At 39.8% G+C, this 13,361-nt stretch overlaps 2 protein-coding genes across 9 annotated transcripts in view; one reads left to right on the plus strand and one right to left on the minus strand.

Annotated features, from left to right (window-relative positions):
- Positions 1–3,102, minus strand: part of PPIG (peptidylprolyl isomerase G) — a 45,827-nt gene extending 42,725 nt beyond the window's left edge. The window contains exons 1-2 of one of the 4 annotated variants that reach the window (XM_019458943.2): positions 2,954–3,102; positions 1,159–1,218 (exon numbers count right to left, since the gene is read on the minus strand). The gene's annotated coding sequence lies outside the window, so the exon portion shown is untranslated. Of the gene's footprint in view, positions 1–1,158; positions 1,219–2,563; positions 2,836–2,953 lie in introns of those variants that run through there. The other 3 variants (XM_019458947.2, XM_019458926.2, XM_019458934.2) reach the window with 3 other exon arrangements.
- Positions 3,103–11,232: 8,130 nt separating this feature from the next.
- The window catches only part of FASTKD1 (FAST kinase domains 1), a 47,573-nt gene continuing 45,444 nt past the window's right edge, over positions 11,233–13,361 (plus strand). For 4 of the 5 annotated variants that reach the window (XM_019458873.2, XM_019458893.2, XM_019458903.2 and 1 more), the window contains exon 1: positions 11,233–11,325. The gene's annotated coding sequence lies outside the window, so the exon portion shown is untranslated. Of the gene's footprint in view, positions 11,326–11,419; positions 11,441–13,361 lie in introns of those variants that run through there. The other variant, XM_019458879.2, reaches the window with a different exon arrangement.

Raw genomic sequence — 13,361 nt, forward strand, 5'->3', positions numbered from 1 at the left:
TTTATATTAAAAAAATTGATGCCTATATTTATAAGTAAGTATGACGTAGTTACATTTTACAAAGAAGTTGGTGATCATTTTAAGCCACCACAAAAGATTTCCTGCCTGGTACTGAAAGTACAGTCCCAGTTACAGACGTTTTCTGAGTATTTACAATACTGCCTGCAGTAAACTTCAAGATGCAAGATTTGCCCCACGGAAATAAAAAAAAAAGAGTTTTTACAGAGATAGCATATGAATTAAACTAGGGCAAAACCACTGACACCTAAATCTAAAAACTAAAGCTTGGTGCTAATATTAAAGCCAAAAATGTGCAATAACACACTGTAGCAGATCTGCAACAAACTTTTCAAATCACTTGAATTAATTATCTATGGATTCCTAATACATGACAAGTTAGACACCTTAATACCTTAGAACACTAAAACTAAGTAACAAATTATAATTCTATTGAAATATCCTATTAGTAAAAAAAATAAGGGGAAAACATCAACGTCTGTTTCTTAAAAGAGCAACACTGGAAGAATTAATTGTTGATGGTGTTCTGTTAACTACTAGAGCTCGTTCACACCACCAATTTTTCTTTGCATGTAGAATGTAAGTTGCCTGACAGAAAATCTTATTTAAAATACACAAAATGTGGGGCGCCTGGGTGGTCAGTTGGTTAAGCATCCAAGTCTTGCTCTCGACTCAGGTAATGATCTCACGATTTCGTGAGTTCAAGCCCCACATCTGGCTCTGTGCTGATGGCATGAAGCCTGCCTGGGATTCTCTCTCACCTATCTCTCTGCCCCTCCCCAACTCATGCTGTGTCCCATCCCTCAAAATAAATAAATATTTAAAAAAAAATAACAAAAGATAAAATACGCAAAGTATCAAAAGGACAAAAACCTTACCCAGAGACCACTGATACTGCAAGACCACAATAACAAGTACCAAAAATGAAAGATCTTTAAAAAGTCACAATAAATGTAATGTATCACTCATAGAACCACTGAGTTATTACTGAAAGCCAATTTTACACATAATTTTAACAAACCTGATTATTTATTTTTGAAGCCCACAGCTGATGAAAGCCTGAAATCAAAGTATTTTACAGATGAAGAAACTGAGGTTCAGAAAGATGGTTGAGCCAGAAACAAATTCAAATTTTCTAACCTAGGAAGCTTGCATACTTGTACACTCCTGACAGCAGGGGGAGGCAACCCTGACAACAGCCTGCAAAGACAAAAAAACCTTAAAAAGCAAACACAGTTAAAAAAACAACAACCCCAAAACAAAACAAAACAAAACAACCCCACAGAATCCTACTACAAGACCCATTAGGATTTCAGGGCACCTATAATCCTGAATAAAAAAGAAAACGTCAAACGATGTAAAAATGAACTGATTAAGACAGAAATAATCCCATCTAGGGGCGCCTGGGTGGCTCAGTCAGTTGAGCGCCGACTTAGGCTCAGGTCAGGATCTCAAGATTTATGAGTTCGAGCCCCCTTCGGGCTCTGTGCTGACGGCTCAGAGCCTGGAGCCTGCTTCAGATTCTGTGTCTACGTCTACCTCTACCTCTACCTCTACCTCTACCTACCTCTCTCTCTCTCTCTCTGCCCCTCCCCCACTCAAACTGTCTCTCTCCTTCAAAAATAAACAAAGACAAAATTAAAATAATAATAATAATAAAAGAATCCCATCTAAAATGGTTAACATAACAAGGGGGGAAATGCTAGAACCGTAACTTTTCGGGTACCAAAAAAAAAATATTATGAGAAAAGCAGCCATTCTAGATATCTGTGCCTTTTTCTGGATTTTACAGCACTATTTCAAAAACGTTCACACACCCACCCCCTCACCCATCATCTTTACGAATCCGCAAATTACTGGCGTTTTTTTTTCTTCTTTCCCAAATGGGACTACGTACGGACACACGCACACATGCTTTCCGCTCCATCTGGTTTTAGCCACTAAAAGTTAACGGACCCCCAAACGTCCAAAACATTTGTTTCTTGGACGTATTTGTCATCACTACTGCAAAAGCTTGGTTCTGAACAGAAAGTACTGCTGTGAGAATAAATTAGATTAATGCACAAAATGGTGCTTTTACAACATTTCCAAAATGACTGAGAGTTCTCCATTCCCGCAGAGCTCGACTTAGCTCCTTAAAAGACTAAAGATGAGCCAAATTCGCACAATTCCAAGGCATATGGAGCTCTGAAGGCATCGCCTTCCTCCTAAAGAGTAATTATCTTCTCCTAAAATGCCTGCGCTGCTCACAGGTCCTTGGAAACGTGGGCGAACTTTAGACAGCCCTGGGATGAAAAGCGAAGAGCCTGGATTTCAGTTTAAGTAAAATGCTTAACTAAGAGGCCTGTATCACTTAAGTATGCACGACAGCCGCCGTCCGTAAGACGAAAAGGTCGGAGTGGAGGAAAGCCTGTTTTCAGTCTAATCTTAACCCCTGTGATCCAGGTTCCTCGCCCGCCACTCTCCAATCCTAACCTGACAGGACATCAGGTTACCCCTTCCCCACCAAACCTCCCACCTACCCCGCATTAGCGATCAGACTTACGATTTTGAAGCATCAAAAATCACCCTCGCTCCCTAGAGTTCAGGCCGCCGTTGCTGCCGCCATATTACAGCTTGTGCGGCAAAATGCGTCAGGGAGGGAGGTGTGCGCCCAAGTGGAGAGGGCGGGGGCTGGCAGGGGGAGGACCGTTTCCCAGGCCCCGGAGGCACGGCTGGAGGCCTGGTCCAGCTGCAACAGCTGCGGAGCCAGCGCCACGGTTCTTGGGGGACTAGTTCGGGAACCAGATAGCCCAGATACCTCGAGGGGAAGGTAGTTGACTCGCCCGGGCCTAATGCGTCGGCTCCGCCCCTCTCCTCGGGCCCTTCCCGCTCTCGTATTCCGGGACTGCTGCAAAGGACGCCACCGAAAAAATACGGGCCTCGCGCCACCTACCTGCTCCAGTAGTCTTCACTTCTCGGGTCCGGTCCTTTAAAAGCGCTTCAAATCTACCGCCGCCAGAAAAGGCGCTAAAGCCCACTAACCGCCTCCCTCCCCCACAATCCAGTCCTGGCGTGGAGAGAAAGCGTCGCGCCGGAAGTACGTCACCGTTGGTTGGCCGCATCTCCTGGTGTTCTCTTTGCTTGCGTCACGTAGGCCCTCCCTGGTAATTCTAGGATGTTGGTTCCTGTCAAATACCTAGTTCATAGGTAACTTAATCTTTGTCGTGTGAGTTAATTGGGAATGTTTGCAACCGTCAGATTGCCATGTGCTTCGTGAATTGAAATGCTTCATCTAGTAAACATTCATCCTCTGTCAAGAGTATTGGGAAGTAAGCCCAGTCTTTAGGGAGATTCTACTTCAGCTTCCAGTTAACACTATGACACAAGTTGAAAAAAAAAAAAAAAAAAAAAAACCAGAAACGAACAAAGCTCTAGTTGAGGAACAAAGGAAATTACATAGGGCATTGATGTTCTTTCTTTTTTTAAGTTCTCACAGCAACACCATGTTATAGGTTATTAATGCTTGTTTTACAGATAAGGAAATCGAGGCTCAGGGAGGATAAGTGCTTCCTCCCCAAACACACTGTTCCTAAATACCGAAGCAAATCTTTAACTCCAAATCCAGGACTTTCTAGGAAAATAGGACATATATTGGGGCGCCTGGGTGGCTCAGTCGGTTAAGCGTCCGACTTCGGCTCAGGTCATGATCTCACATTCTGTGAGTTCGAGCCCGCCCGTCAGGCTCTGGGCTGACAGCTCGGAGCCTGGAGCCTGCTTCAGATTCTGTGTCTCCCTCTCTTTGCCCCTCCCCTGCTCATGCTCTGTCTCTCTCTGTCTCAAAAATAAATAAAAACATTAAAAAAAAAAAAAAGAAAGAAAATAGGACATATATTGTTTTAAAAATTATTTTCAGAGGCAAGCGTCCCTAGATTAGGTTGAAAAGCAATGCCTCTGGTATTTGGGGGGAAGGGCTGGTGGCAATCCCTGTGGGAACATGGGGTGAGTGAGTTTTAAAAGGAGCTAGCTAAAGGGACTTAGATTTTGTTAATGTATAGAAAGAAGGGTAAGTTACGATCATTTACATTTTTCACTCATTTAGGTTAGGTAAATTATCAGCTACAGTTGGGCAAGTGGTACATGTAAGGGTCCTGACCAATTTTAATAGCTGTGAAACTGAGAGGACAACCTCCCTCTGCATCTGCCCCTGTTTTAAGGCATTGCGTTTATTGCAGGAGAGCAGCAGTTCACCAATTCAAATGCTAATCTCATCCAGAAACATCCTAGCTGATAACACCTGTAACTAAATGTTTAATCTAGGTAGCCTTTGGCCCAATCAGGTTGACACAAAATTAACCATCCCAATGGGTACTGCACAATTTATTTATGTCTTCTACTTTAGTTGGGTATTTGTGTTTTCAGGTTTTAGCGATTATGAATAAAGTTTCTATGAACTTTCTTGTATCTAGTATATCGAGCATATATATTTCATATATATGTTGGAAATATACCCAGGAATGGAATTGCTAGATCCTAGGGTATGGATAGGATAAGTTTTGGAAGATACTGCCAAAGAGTTTTCTGAAATGGTTGTACAATATTCTTTTATTTAAGATTTTATTTTATCATTATTTTTTTAATGTTTGTTTATTTTTGAGAGAGAGAGAGAAAAAAAACACGATCAGGGGAGGGGCAGACAGAGAGGGGGACACAGAATCTGAAGCAGGCTCCAGGCTCTGAGCTGTCAGCACAGAGCCCGATGCAGGGCTCGAACTCACAAACTGTGAGATCATGACCTGAGCCAAAGTCGGACACACTTGACCGACTGAGCCACCCAGGCACCCCAATAATACTTACTGTATATGCCTTATGATTCCAGTATTGGTGAGCACTCTCATTTGCAAATAAAAGAAAACCAGCTTCAGCTAGCTTAGGTAAAATTGGGAATGTACTGCTTTGTGAAACAAAACTGCTGCACAGTGTGGTGGTTTTAAAATATGTCTATAAATTCTCTAATGTGACTATCTTTTAATGAATAGTAAAAGGCAGAGTGACAGTGTGATTTTGGAGACCAGGTCATAAAAGGCATTTTGATTTCCTCTTTGCTGTGTCTCTTGGATCACTCATTCAAGGGGAAATCAACTGCCATGTCATGAAGATGCTCAAGCAGACAATGGAGAGGCCTCTGTGGCAAGAAACTGGCTTCCCGGCAAAAGTCAGAGAGGAACTGAAGTCTCTTGCCAGCAGCCATGTGAGTGAGCCCTATGGAAGCAATCAAGACTTCAGTCAGTCAAGACTTCAGATGACTGTAGTCCTTGTTGATATCTGACTTAAATCATGTAGGAAACTGTGAGCCAGAACCACTCAACTAAGCTACTTTTGAATTTCTGGCCCACAGAAACTGTGGGATGATAAATGTTGTTTTAAGTCACTAAGTTTTGGGAGATTTATTACAGCAGTAATGGATAACTAATACAGAGAAGAAAGAATAGATGGAATATCATGGAACTTGTCTCTTGTCTTATTTGACTTACCTGTGTTTTGGCTTCATTCTCTAGCCTGAAGAAGTTACCTCACATCTTAATAATCTAAGTCCTTGCCAGCTCCAATTATAAAATGCCAGGGAAGTCTTTGATTAGCATTACAGTGACAGACCCCAAAATTTGTACTTGCAGTTACATAGTGAGGGGTGTGACACTGGGAAGTGTCTGACGTGCCTACTTTTTATTTTATTTTTTTAGCTGTCCTCTTACATCTGAGTAAAGATATGTGAATACTTTTCATCAGTGGAAAGTAAGTGAAAATTATGTATGTTACATCTAGGCCAAGATGTTTCCAAAAGTACTATATCTTCTCCATGTCCTTTCTTCCTATTTATGTCAGCTAGATCCAGAGAGTTTTAAGGCCCTGGGGGATTATAAAAGAAGCATAGCTCCCTGAATCTCTGAATAGAGAAAAGTCCTCCACTGACCAGGGATATTCACATTGGAATGTGATATGGTTGAGAAGTCAAACTAATGTGTTAAACCACTGACATTTGGCTTTATTTATCACAGCAGATAGCATTACCCATCTACTAGGACATGGGTGTGAATTACGAGATTTGGCTTAGCCTACATCATTTCAGTTTTTGTAGTGTGAGGAATAGAGTCTGATACCAAAAGAAGGGAAGTTGGTGGGCTTGGCTACTACAATTAATTTACCATTATTTATTTTTTTTAATTTTTAAAAAGATTTTATTTTTAAACAATGTCTACACCCAACGTGGGGCTCAAAACTTAGCACCCCAAGCTCAAGAGTCACATGCTCCACTGACTGAGCCAGCCAGGTGCCTCAACTTGCCTTATTTTACAATAATGAAAATTTTTGTTTCTATCCATAGAAAAACAACAAATTAATTGTTCTAATTTTCTTCTATATCACCAATAATATGTTAGACTTTTTAAAAACGCATGCTTGTTGGGGTGCCTGGGTGCCTCAGTGAGTAAAGCATATGACTCTTGATTTTGGCTCAGGTCATGATCTCATGGTTTGTGAGGTTTTGCTGTGCATCAGGCTCTCTGCTGACATTGCAAAGCCTCCTTGGGATTGTCTTTCCCTCTTTCTGCCCCTCCCCTGCTCTCTCTCTCTCTCTCTAAATTAATTAATTAATTTTAAAAACTGTGAGCAATTTGATTATATTGTTTAAAAGAAGCAAGCTTGTTGTCACATATATTTCACAGTAATAAAAGTTATTGTAAAATTTTGAACATTCTATAGAGATTTAAAAATAATTGCCCCTAATCCTTTCCAATTCCTTTCCCTTGAAGTATCCAGTGATTTTCTTTTCTATTCCTGTATTAACTTAAGAACTTTCTCTCCCTTCTTTCAACAAAGATGAGATCCCGGGGACTCTTGGGTGGCTCAGTCAGTTAAGGGTCAACTCTTGATTTTGGCTCAAGTCATGATCTCAGGGTGTGAGAGCAAGCCCTGAATTGGGCTCCATGCTGAGCATAGAGCCTGCTTAAGATTCTCTCTCTCTCTCTCTCTCTCTCTCTCTCTCTCTCTCTCTCTCTCTCTCTCATTCTCTGTGTCTGTTGGGGCACCTGGGTTGCTAAGCGTCCAACTTTGGCTCAGGTCATGATCTTGCGGTCTGTGAGTTTGAGCCCCATGTCTGGCTCTGTGCTGACAGCTCAGAGCTTGGAGCCTGCTTCAGATTCTGTGTTTCCCTCTCTCTCTTTGCCCCTCCCCCACTCACACTCTGTTTCTTTCTCTCTCAAAAATAAACATGAAAAAAAAATTAAGAAAAAAAAAGATTCACTCTCTCCCTCTCCATCTGCCCCTCTCCCACTCACATGTGTGCATTCTCTCTCTTTCTCTCTCTCTCAAAAAAAGATTCCATCACACATATTACTCTTAAATTGCTTTTGTTTGCATAAAATATATTATGAACATTTTTTCTGATATCTATATAACCTTCCATAGTATAGATATACCATAATTTATCCAGCCATTCTCCTATTAGACATTTCAGTTGTTGCAAGTTTGGGTTAAGACAAACAATATTGTAATAAACATCCTTTTACATATATCCTTATATCCTTAAAATATTGATGCTTATAAAGCTGCAGGAAAGATGGCCAGAAGTGCATCTCAGGACACATATAGTTTTCAATGTGGCATATAGTACCAGATTAGTATCCTGAAAGGTTGTAATACTTGAAGGTTGAATGAAAATGTCTGTTTACCCTGATGAAAATTGTTTTCAATCTTTTCCAATTTAATGGGTGGAAAAATGGTATCATTTTATTTTTTAATTTCCTGACTACCAGTGAGGTTGCCCTTCCCTTTTTAATTGAATACCTTTTTAAAAATTGTAGTAAAATAAGGGCTCCTGAATGGCTCAGTCAGAGAAACATGTGATTCTTGATCTTGGAGTTGTGAGTTTGAGCCCCTAGTTGGTGGGGGGGGGGGGGGGGTGTTGGGTAGAGATTACTTAAATAAATAAAAAAACTTAAGTTTTTTTTTAAAAACTTAAAATGTGTAGTAAAATACACATAACATAAAATTTACAATCTTAAGCGTTTTTAAGTATATTGTTCGGTTGTGTTAACCACATTCACATTGTGCAACTAATCTTCAGAATTCTTTGTCTTGCAAAACTGTAGCTCTATACAACTCTTCATTGGCCTTTCCCCCTATCCCCGGGCAACCACTATTCTGCTTTCTGTTTCTATGAATTTGACTACTCTAAGTACCTCATATAAATGGAGTCATACAATATTTGTTCTTTTGTGTCTGGCCTATGTCATTTAGCATAGGGTCTTCAAGGTTCATCCATGTTGTAGCATGTGTCAGAATTTCCTTTCTTTTTAACGCTGAATAAAATCCCATTGTATGTGTATATGATATTTTCTTTATTTATCTGTTGATGGACACTTGGGTTGCTTCCATATTTTGGCTGTTATAAATAATGCTGCTATGAACAATGCTGTACAAATAACTGCTCAAGTTCCTGCTTTCAATTCTTTTGAGTATATATGCAGAAGTAGAATTACTAGATTACATGATAATTGTATTTAGTTTTTTGAGGAACCACCATACTGTTTTCCACAGCAGCTGCACCATTTCACATTATCACCAGTAAGTAACACGCAAGGGTGCAGTGTCTCCACATCCTTGCCAACATTTGTTATTTTCTGGTTTTTTGATAATAGCTAACCTATTGGGTGCAAAGTGGTCTCTCATTGTAGTTTGATTTGTATTTCCCTAATGATTAGTGATGCTGAACATTTTTTTTCATGTGACCATGGAGAAAAGTCTATTCAAGTCTTTTGCCCATTGAAAAAACATTTTTTGTCACTAATTTAGAGGAGTTCTTCAAAACAGGGATATCATTTGCAAATATTTTCTCCCATTCTATGAGTTGCCTTTTCACTCTGTTGATAGTGTTCTTTGATGCACCAAAGTCTTAAATTTTGATGAAGTTCAATTTACTTAGTTTTTTCTCTTCTTGCCTGTGCTTTTGGTGTTATATCCAATAAACACTTTTTTTATATATATACTGGCGGAATTATTCCAGGAGAAAAAGCATTCAAGTTAATTGGTGAGGGGGAAAAAAAAAACAAAATAAACAAACAAAAGTCTCTGATGCTCTGATGTTGGAGAAATTGACCTAATGCTCATTGTGAAGCCTCAGTGTTATTTTAAACTAATCTGACACAACTCAAAGCATATTGTCCTCCTGTTGGACATAAACAATCTCACAGAACATTGACATCAGACAAGGTCACTGTGCCACAGAAAATACCAAAGATTTCTCTCTCATTAAATGAGTGAATGCTACTTTACCAATTTTAGCTTTAGCCCCACTTTAGTCTGCCTTCTTTATAGTTAAGGTGTATTAGATGCCCAATCATAGACTTGCCCAACTTCCTAATGGCACCCAAGATAGAGTGAACCTTTCCTTCTGTAGACCCTCCCCAAAATTACCCAACCAAAGAATCCTACAATAGGTTCTTTCTAATACTCTTTTACTGCACAGCTAAATGACTCCCTGCTGTGTGCATTTTTGTTAGCTGCAACAAGTAATAAACCTCAACTACAGGCTTCTTGTGATTTTTGGCTGAAGGGCATTGACATTTGCTAGGAGGAAATTAAGAGCTACCCTTTGTTAACCACTTGTTAGCTCTTGTAAAAGATGCTTCTTCATGATTTAAATCATTAGCTACAATACAATTTTATGACTGTGGACTTAAATTATTACCTTGATTTTGTTCTCAGATTTGATTTATACATAAATATATATTTTATGAATGCCCTAGACTGCAAGTAAGGAAAAAAGTTGCTAACAGTGACTAAATAAAATGTTTCCTTTCCTTATATAAACAAGATTCCAGAGAAAGGCAAGCTTCAGGTATTTGTTTCTTAGGCCAGTCTCCTTACAATTCCACAAACGTGAGAAGGAGACAAACACATCCCAGCAGTGAACTAACTGTCCTGACACTATCATTTAGGCCTTATTGTTGCCAGAAGCTGGTCTGGCCCTCATAGCTTAGCCTTCATATTCTGTTGAATACCAACATGAGACAAGGCCAATGTCTGGCTATGATGGATCAAGACAAAAGAAGACCATTACATAATCATATCAAAACTGAGAACAAATAAGAACACAGTCCAAATCACAAAAAATGACCAAACATCTACGTATCCTGGCTATTATGAGTGACTGCTCCCTGTTTGTCAAGCACAGCTTTAACTTCATTCTTCCTGCCCTATGGATAAAGTTTATTAAGATACCCAATAATAGAATTATTCCTGCTTCCTCACAGCATCCAGTCCAGAGAAAAGCTCCATTAAGCCTTGCCAAAATCACTTAACACAGGGATGAATACTATAAGTTCTTTTTAACACCTTTTTAATTTGACACCCCTTGGGATGTGTGTTCTGCTTCATTGCAACTGGTCAGTAATCCCAACTTTGTTTAACTATAGGTCTTTGACTGAAGGGCATTGATACAGGTTATGCCCAGTTTCATCCCTATGTTTTTTCTGACGTTTGTTCTGAAACTCTTTCTACTCTGTGCATTAAGAACACCTCAGTCTTCAAATTTGTTATCAGTTGATCTGGTTCCAAACAACCTAAATCAGTGCAACTCAAAGTGTGCTCTGCCATTAGCAGTTGCTTAGGGTGTTGGGGGTGGGGGATAGGAAGTGATTGGTATTGGTTACCCAGTTTCTTTTTGGACTTACTAAACTATTTTAAAATAAATTGTGGTGGTGCTCCACAACCCTAAATTAAGAAAAGTACTGAATTGTACACTAAATGGGTAAATTGCATACTGTGTAAATTATTTCTCAATAAAGTTATTAAAAACAAAAGTGTCGTCCAAAGACTGGCCTCACCATGACACAGGGGCAGAAACTGAGAGTAAGGGTTTATTTTGTAGCCACTTGACATTTATTTCATATATGCTGAATATAGTAAGAAACAAAAATCCACATGTGTTTTTTCCATGTTTACCATTTCAAATTTCATTTTCTAAATAATAATATTTTATTATATATTATAAAAAAATCTGTCTTCCATGGACTGGGGTAAAACCTTAACTTGGATTGAGGAACACTGACCTAAAGGACCCCCATAACTTCTATAGTTTAAGATGTGTCGTCCCAGTCTCTCAATGTGGAACTACAATGACCAGAATTCCTCGTGAATGCGTAAGCGACGTCCATTCCATTGGCCTCGCCGCTACGTCCTCTGGGGCATGTAGTACGTGCCTTCCGCTGAGCACGCTGCGATGTCCCGGCATTTTTTCCTGGTTTGGGGACTGGCACCGTCAGAGGAGAGGTGATGTCTCTCGAGGAAAACTATGTGATATGGGAGGACGTGGGCGGGAATGACACAATCAAGCCTGTTGCGTTTCTTGTTGGGGACCAGGAATAGCCTTGGCTTCTAAGCCATTGTAAGCAGCCTTCCCCGGGATCCTCCAGAAAAGTTGGAGGTTGTTAAGAGAAGAACTTAACCTGCAAGTCAGGGCTGGGTAGGTAGCTACGGCAGATTTTCTTCCACCCAGCATGTTTTCGGGCCCGAGATGCAGGGTTCGGCTGAGAACAGAGGCCTCCTTCCGGTATTGGGTTTTCCAGTGCTCAGAGGAGGGCAGGGGTGAGCCCACTCCTAGGCGGGGATGCGGAAGATCACTTTATTTCCTTCTGTGTTACTGTGAGCCCGGCATGGAGGATGCTTGTCATTTGCACAGGCCCCTACACTCATCGTCTTAAGGCCCCTCCTTTTGTTAAGTGACTTCCCAAGGTCATTTATCTGGGAGCAGAGCTGGGGACTTGACACCTTTATATTCTAATCATTGAGCTGCTTCCATTTTCAGTTGTGGGTAGGCGGGAGAATCTTGAAGATACCTTTGCTCTGTACAGGGTTATTTGTGTAGGTGTATGACCCAGGTTGGCGTAGGCCAGGATGCTGTACTGATGATCATAAAATACCAATTCTATCTTGTTTTTGTTTTTTCTTGTGAACAGACAGCATAGCCATAGACAAGACTCAGAGGCAATCTTTTAGTATTTGTTTGTTGACGTAAGGAGGTGTTCCAAGTTGAAAATTCAAAGAACAGAGTGATTGTCTCAGCTTCACAAGTTAGAGTAGATTTTTAACCTTTTTGCAAATAGCTTTCCTTATCTGTAAAATGCAAATGATATCTACCTGACAGGTTAATTGAGAAAATGTAATAGGATGATATATTTTAAAAGTCCTTTATGAAATGTTGCAGAAACGTTAAATGCTATGATTTTAGTCCCAGATTTTCTAAATGTTCTTTCTCAATTAGAAATATAAACATTTACAGTATATTTTTAAAACAAATTATCCTTTTTCATAATTATCTTTGGTTCTTATATTGCTTCACCATGTCTTGATACATTACTTGATTTCTTATTTCCTGATTGGAGCTTTAATCATCTTGCTTTTTGGTTCAAACTGATCTGAGGTCAATAGGGACCAAACCCTTTGAGTTCTTTTAGGGTTCTAGAGGAAAGGAGCAATTATCCTGAAAGTAAATATACCAGAGACTATCCTTCCAAAAAATGAAAAAAAATTTTTTGGTAGTTCTGGGTGTGCCTGGATGGCTCAGTTGGTTCAGTGTCAGACTTCAGCTCAAGTCACCATCTCGTGGATGGTGAGTTCCAGCCCTGCGTCAGGCTCACTGTTGTCAGTGCAGAGCCGGCTTCAGATTCAGATCTTCTGTCTGTTCCCCCGCCCCCATTGCCCCTCCCTTGCTCATACTCTTTCTCTCTCAAAGATGAATAAACATTTAAAATAAATAAATAAAATAAAATTTTATAACTCTGAATTAATGGCTGTTCCTTGTAAAAATATTGAAGGTGACATATTTATTCCAAACAGTTTGAGCCATTTATTTATTTATTTATTTATTTATTTATTTATTTTTAAATGTTTATTTATTTTTAGAGGGGTGAAGGGGCAGAGAGAGAGGGAGACTGGATCTAAAGCAGGCTCTGCGCTGACAGTGTGAGACTCAAACCCACAAACCCTGAGATCATGACCTGAAGCCAAAGTTGACCACTCAACCAACTGGGCCACCCAGGCACCCTGAATCTTTTGGTTTAAAAAGATGGTTCTGAGTGTAGGATTTTTTTTCCCTTCTGCTTCTGTCATCAAATTTGAAAACTATATATATGTAAAATTTAACAAACATTTTTAAAATGGAGTGCAGAAAGAAGCCCCTTTTCCCGGACACTTAATTTTGGACCAAATCCTGCTGTTTGCTTCAGACTAGGAACAAAGTCTTAACTAGAGTTAATGCAGAAAAAGCCTTGTAACTTTAATTTAAATTTTGGAACTAATTTGGTATT

This window comes from Panthera pardus, unplaced genomic scaffold (genome assembly GCF_024362965.1).
Source record: "Panthera pardus isolate Hobbes unplaced genomic scaffold, ASM2436296v1 HiC_scaffold_10, whole genome shotgun sequence".
Taxonomy (NCBI): Eukaryota; Metazoa; Chordata; class Mammalia; order Carnivora; family Felidae; genus Panthera; species Panthera pardus.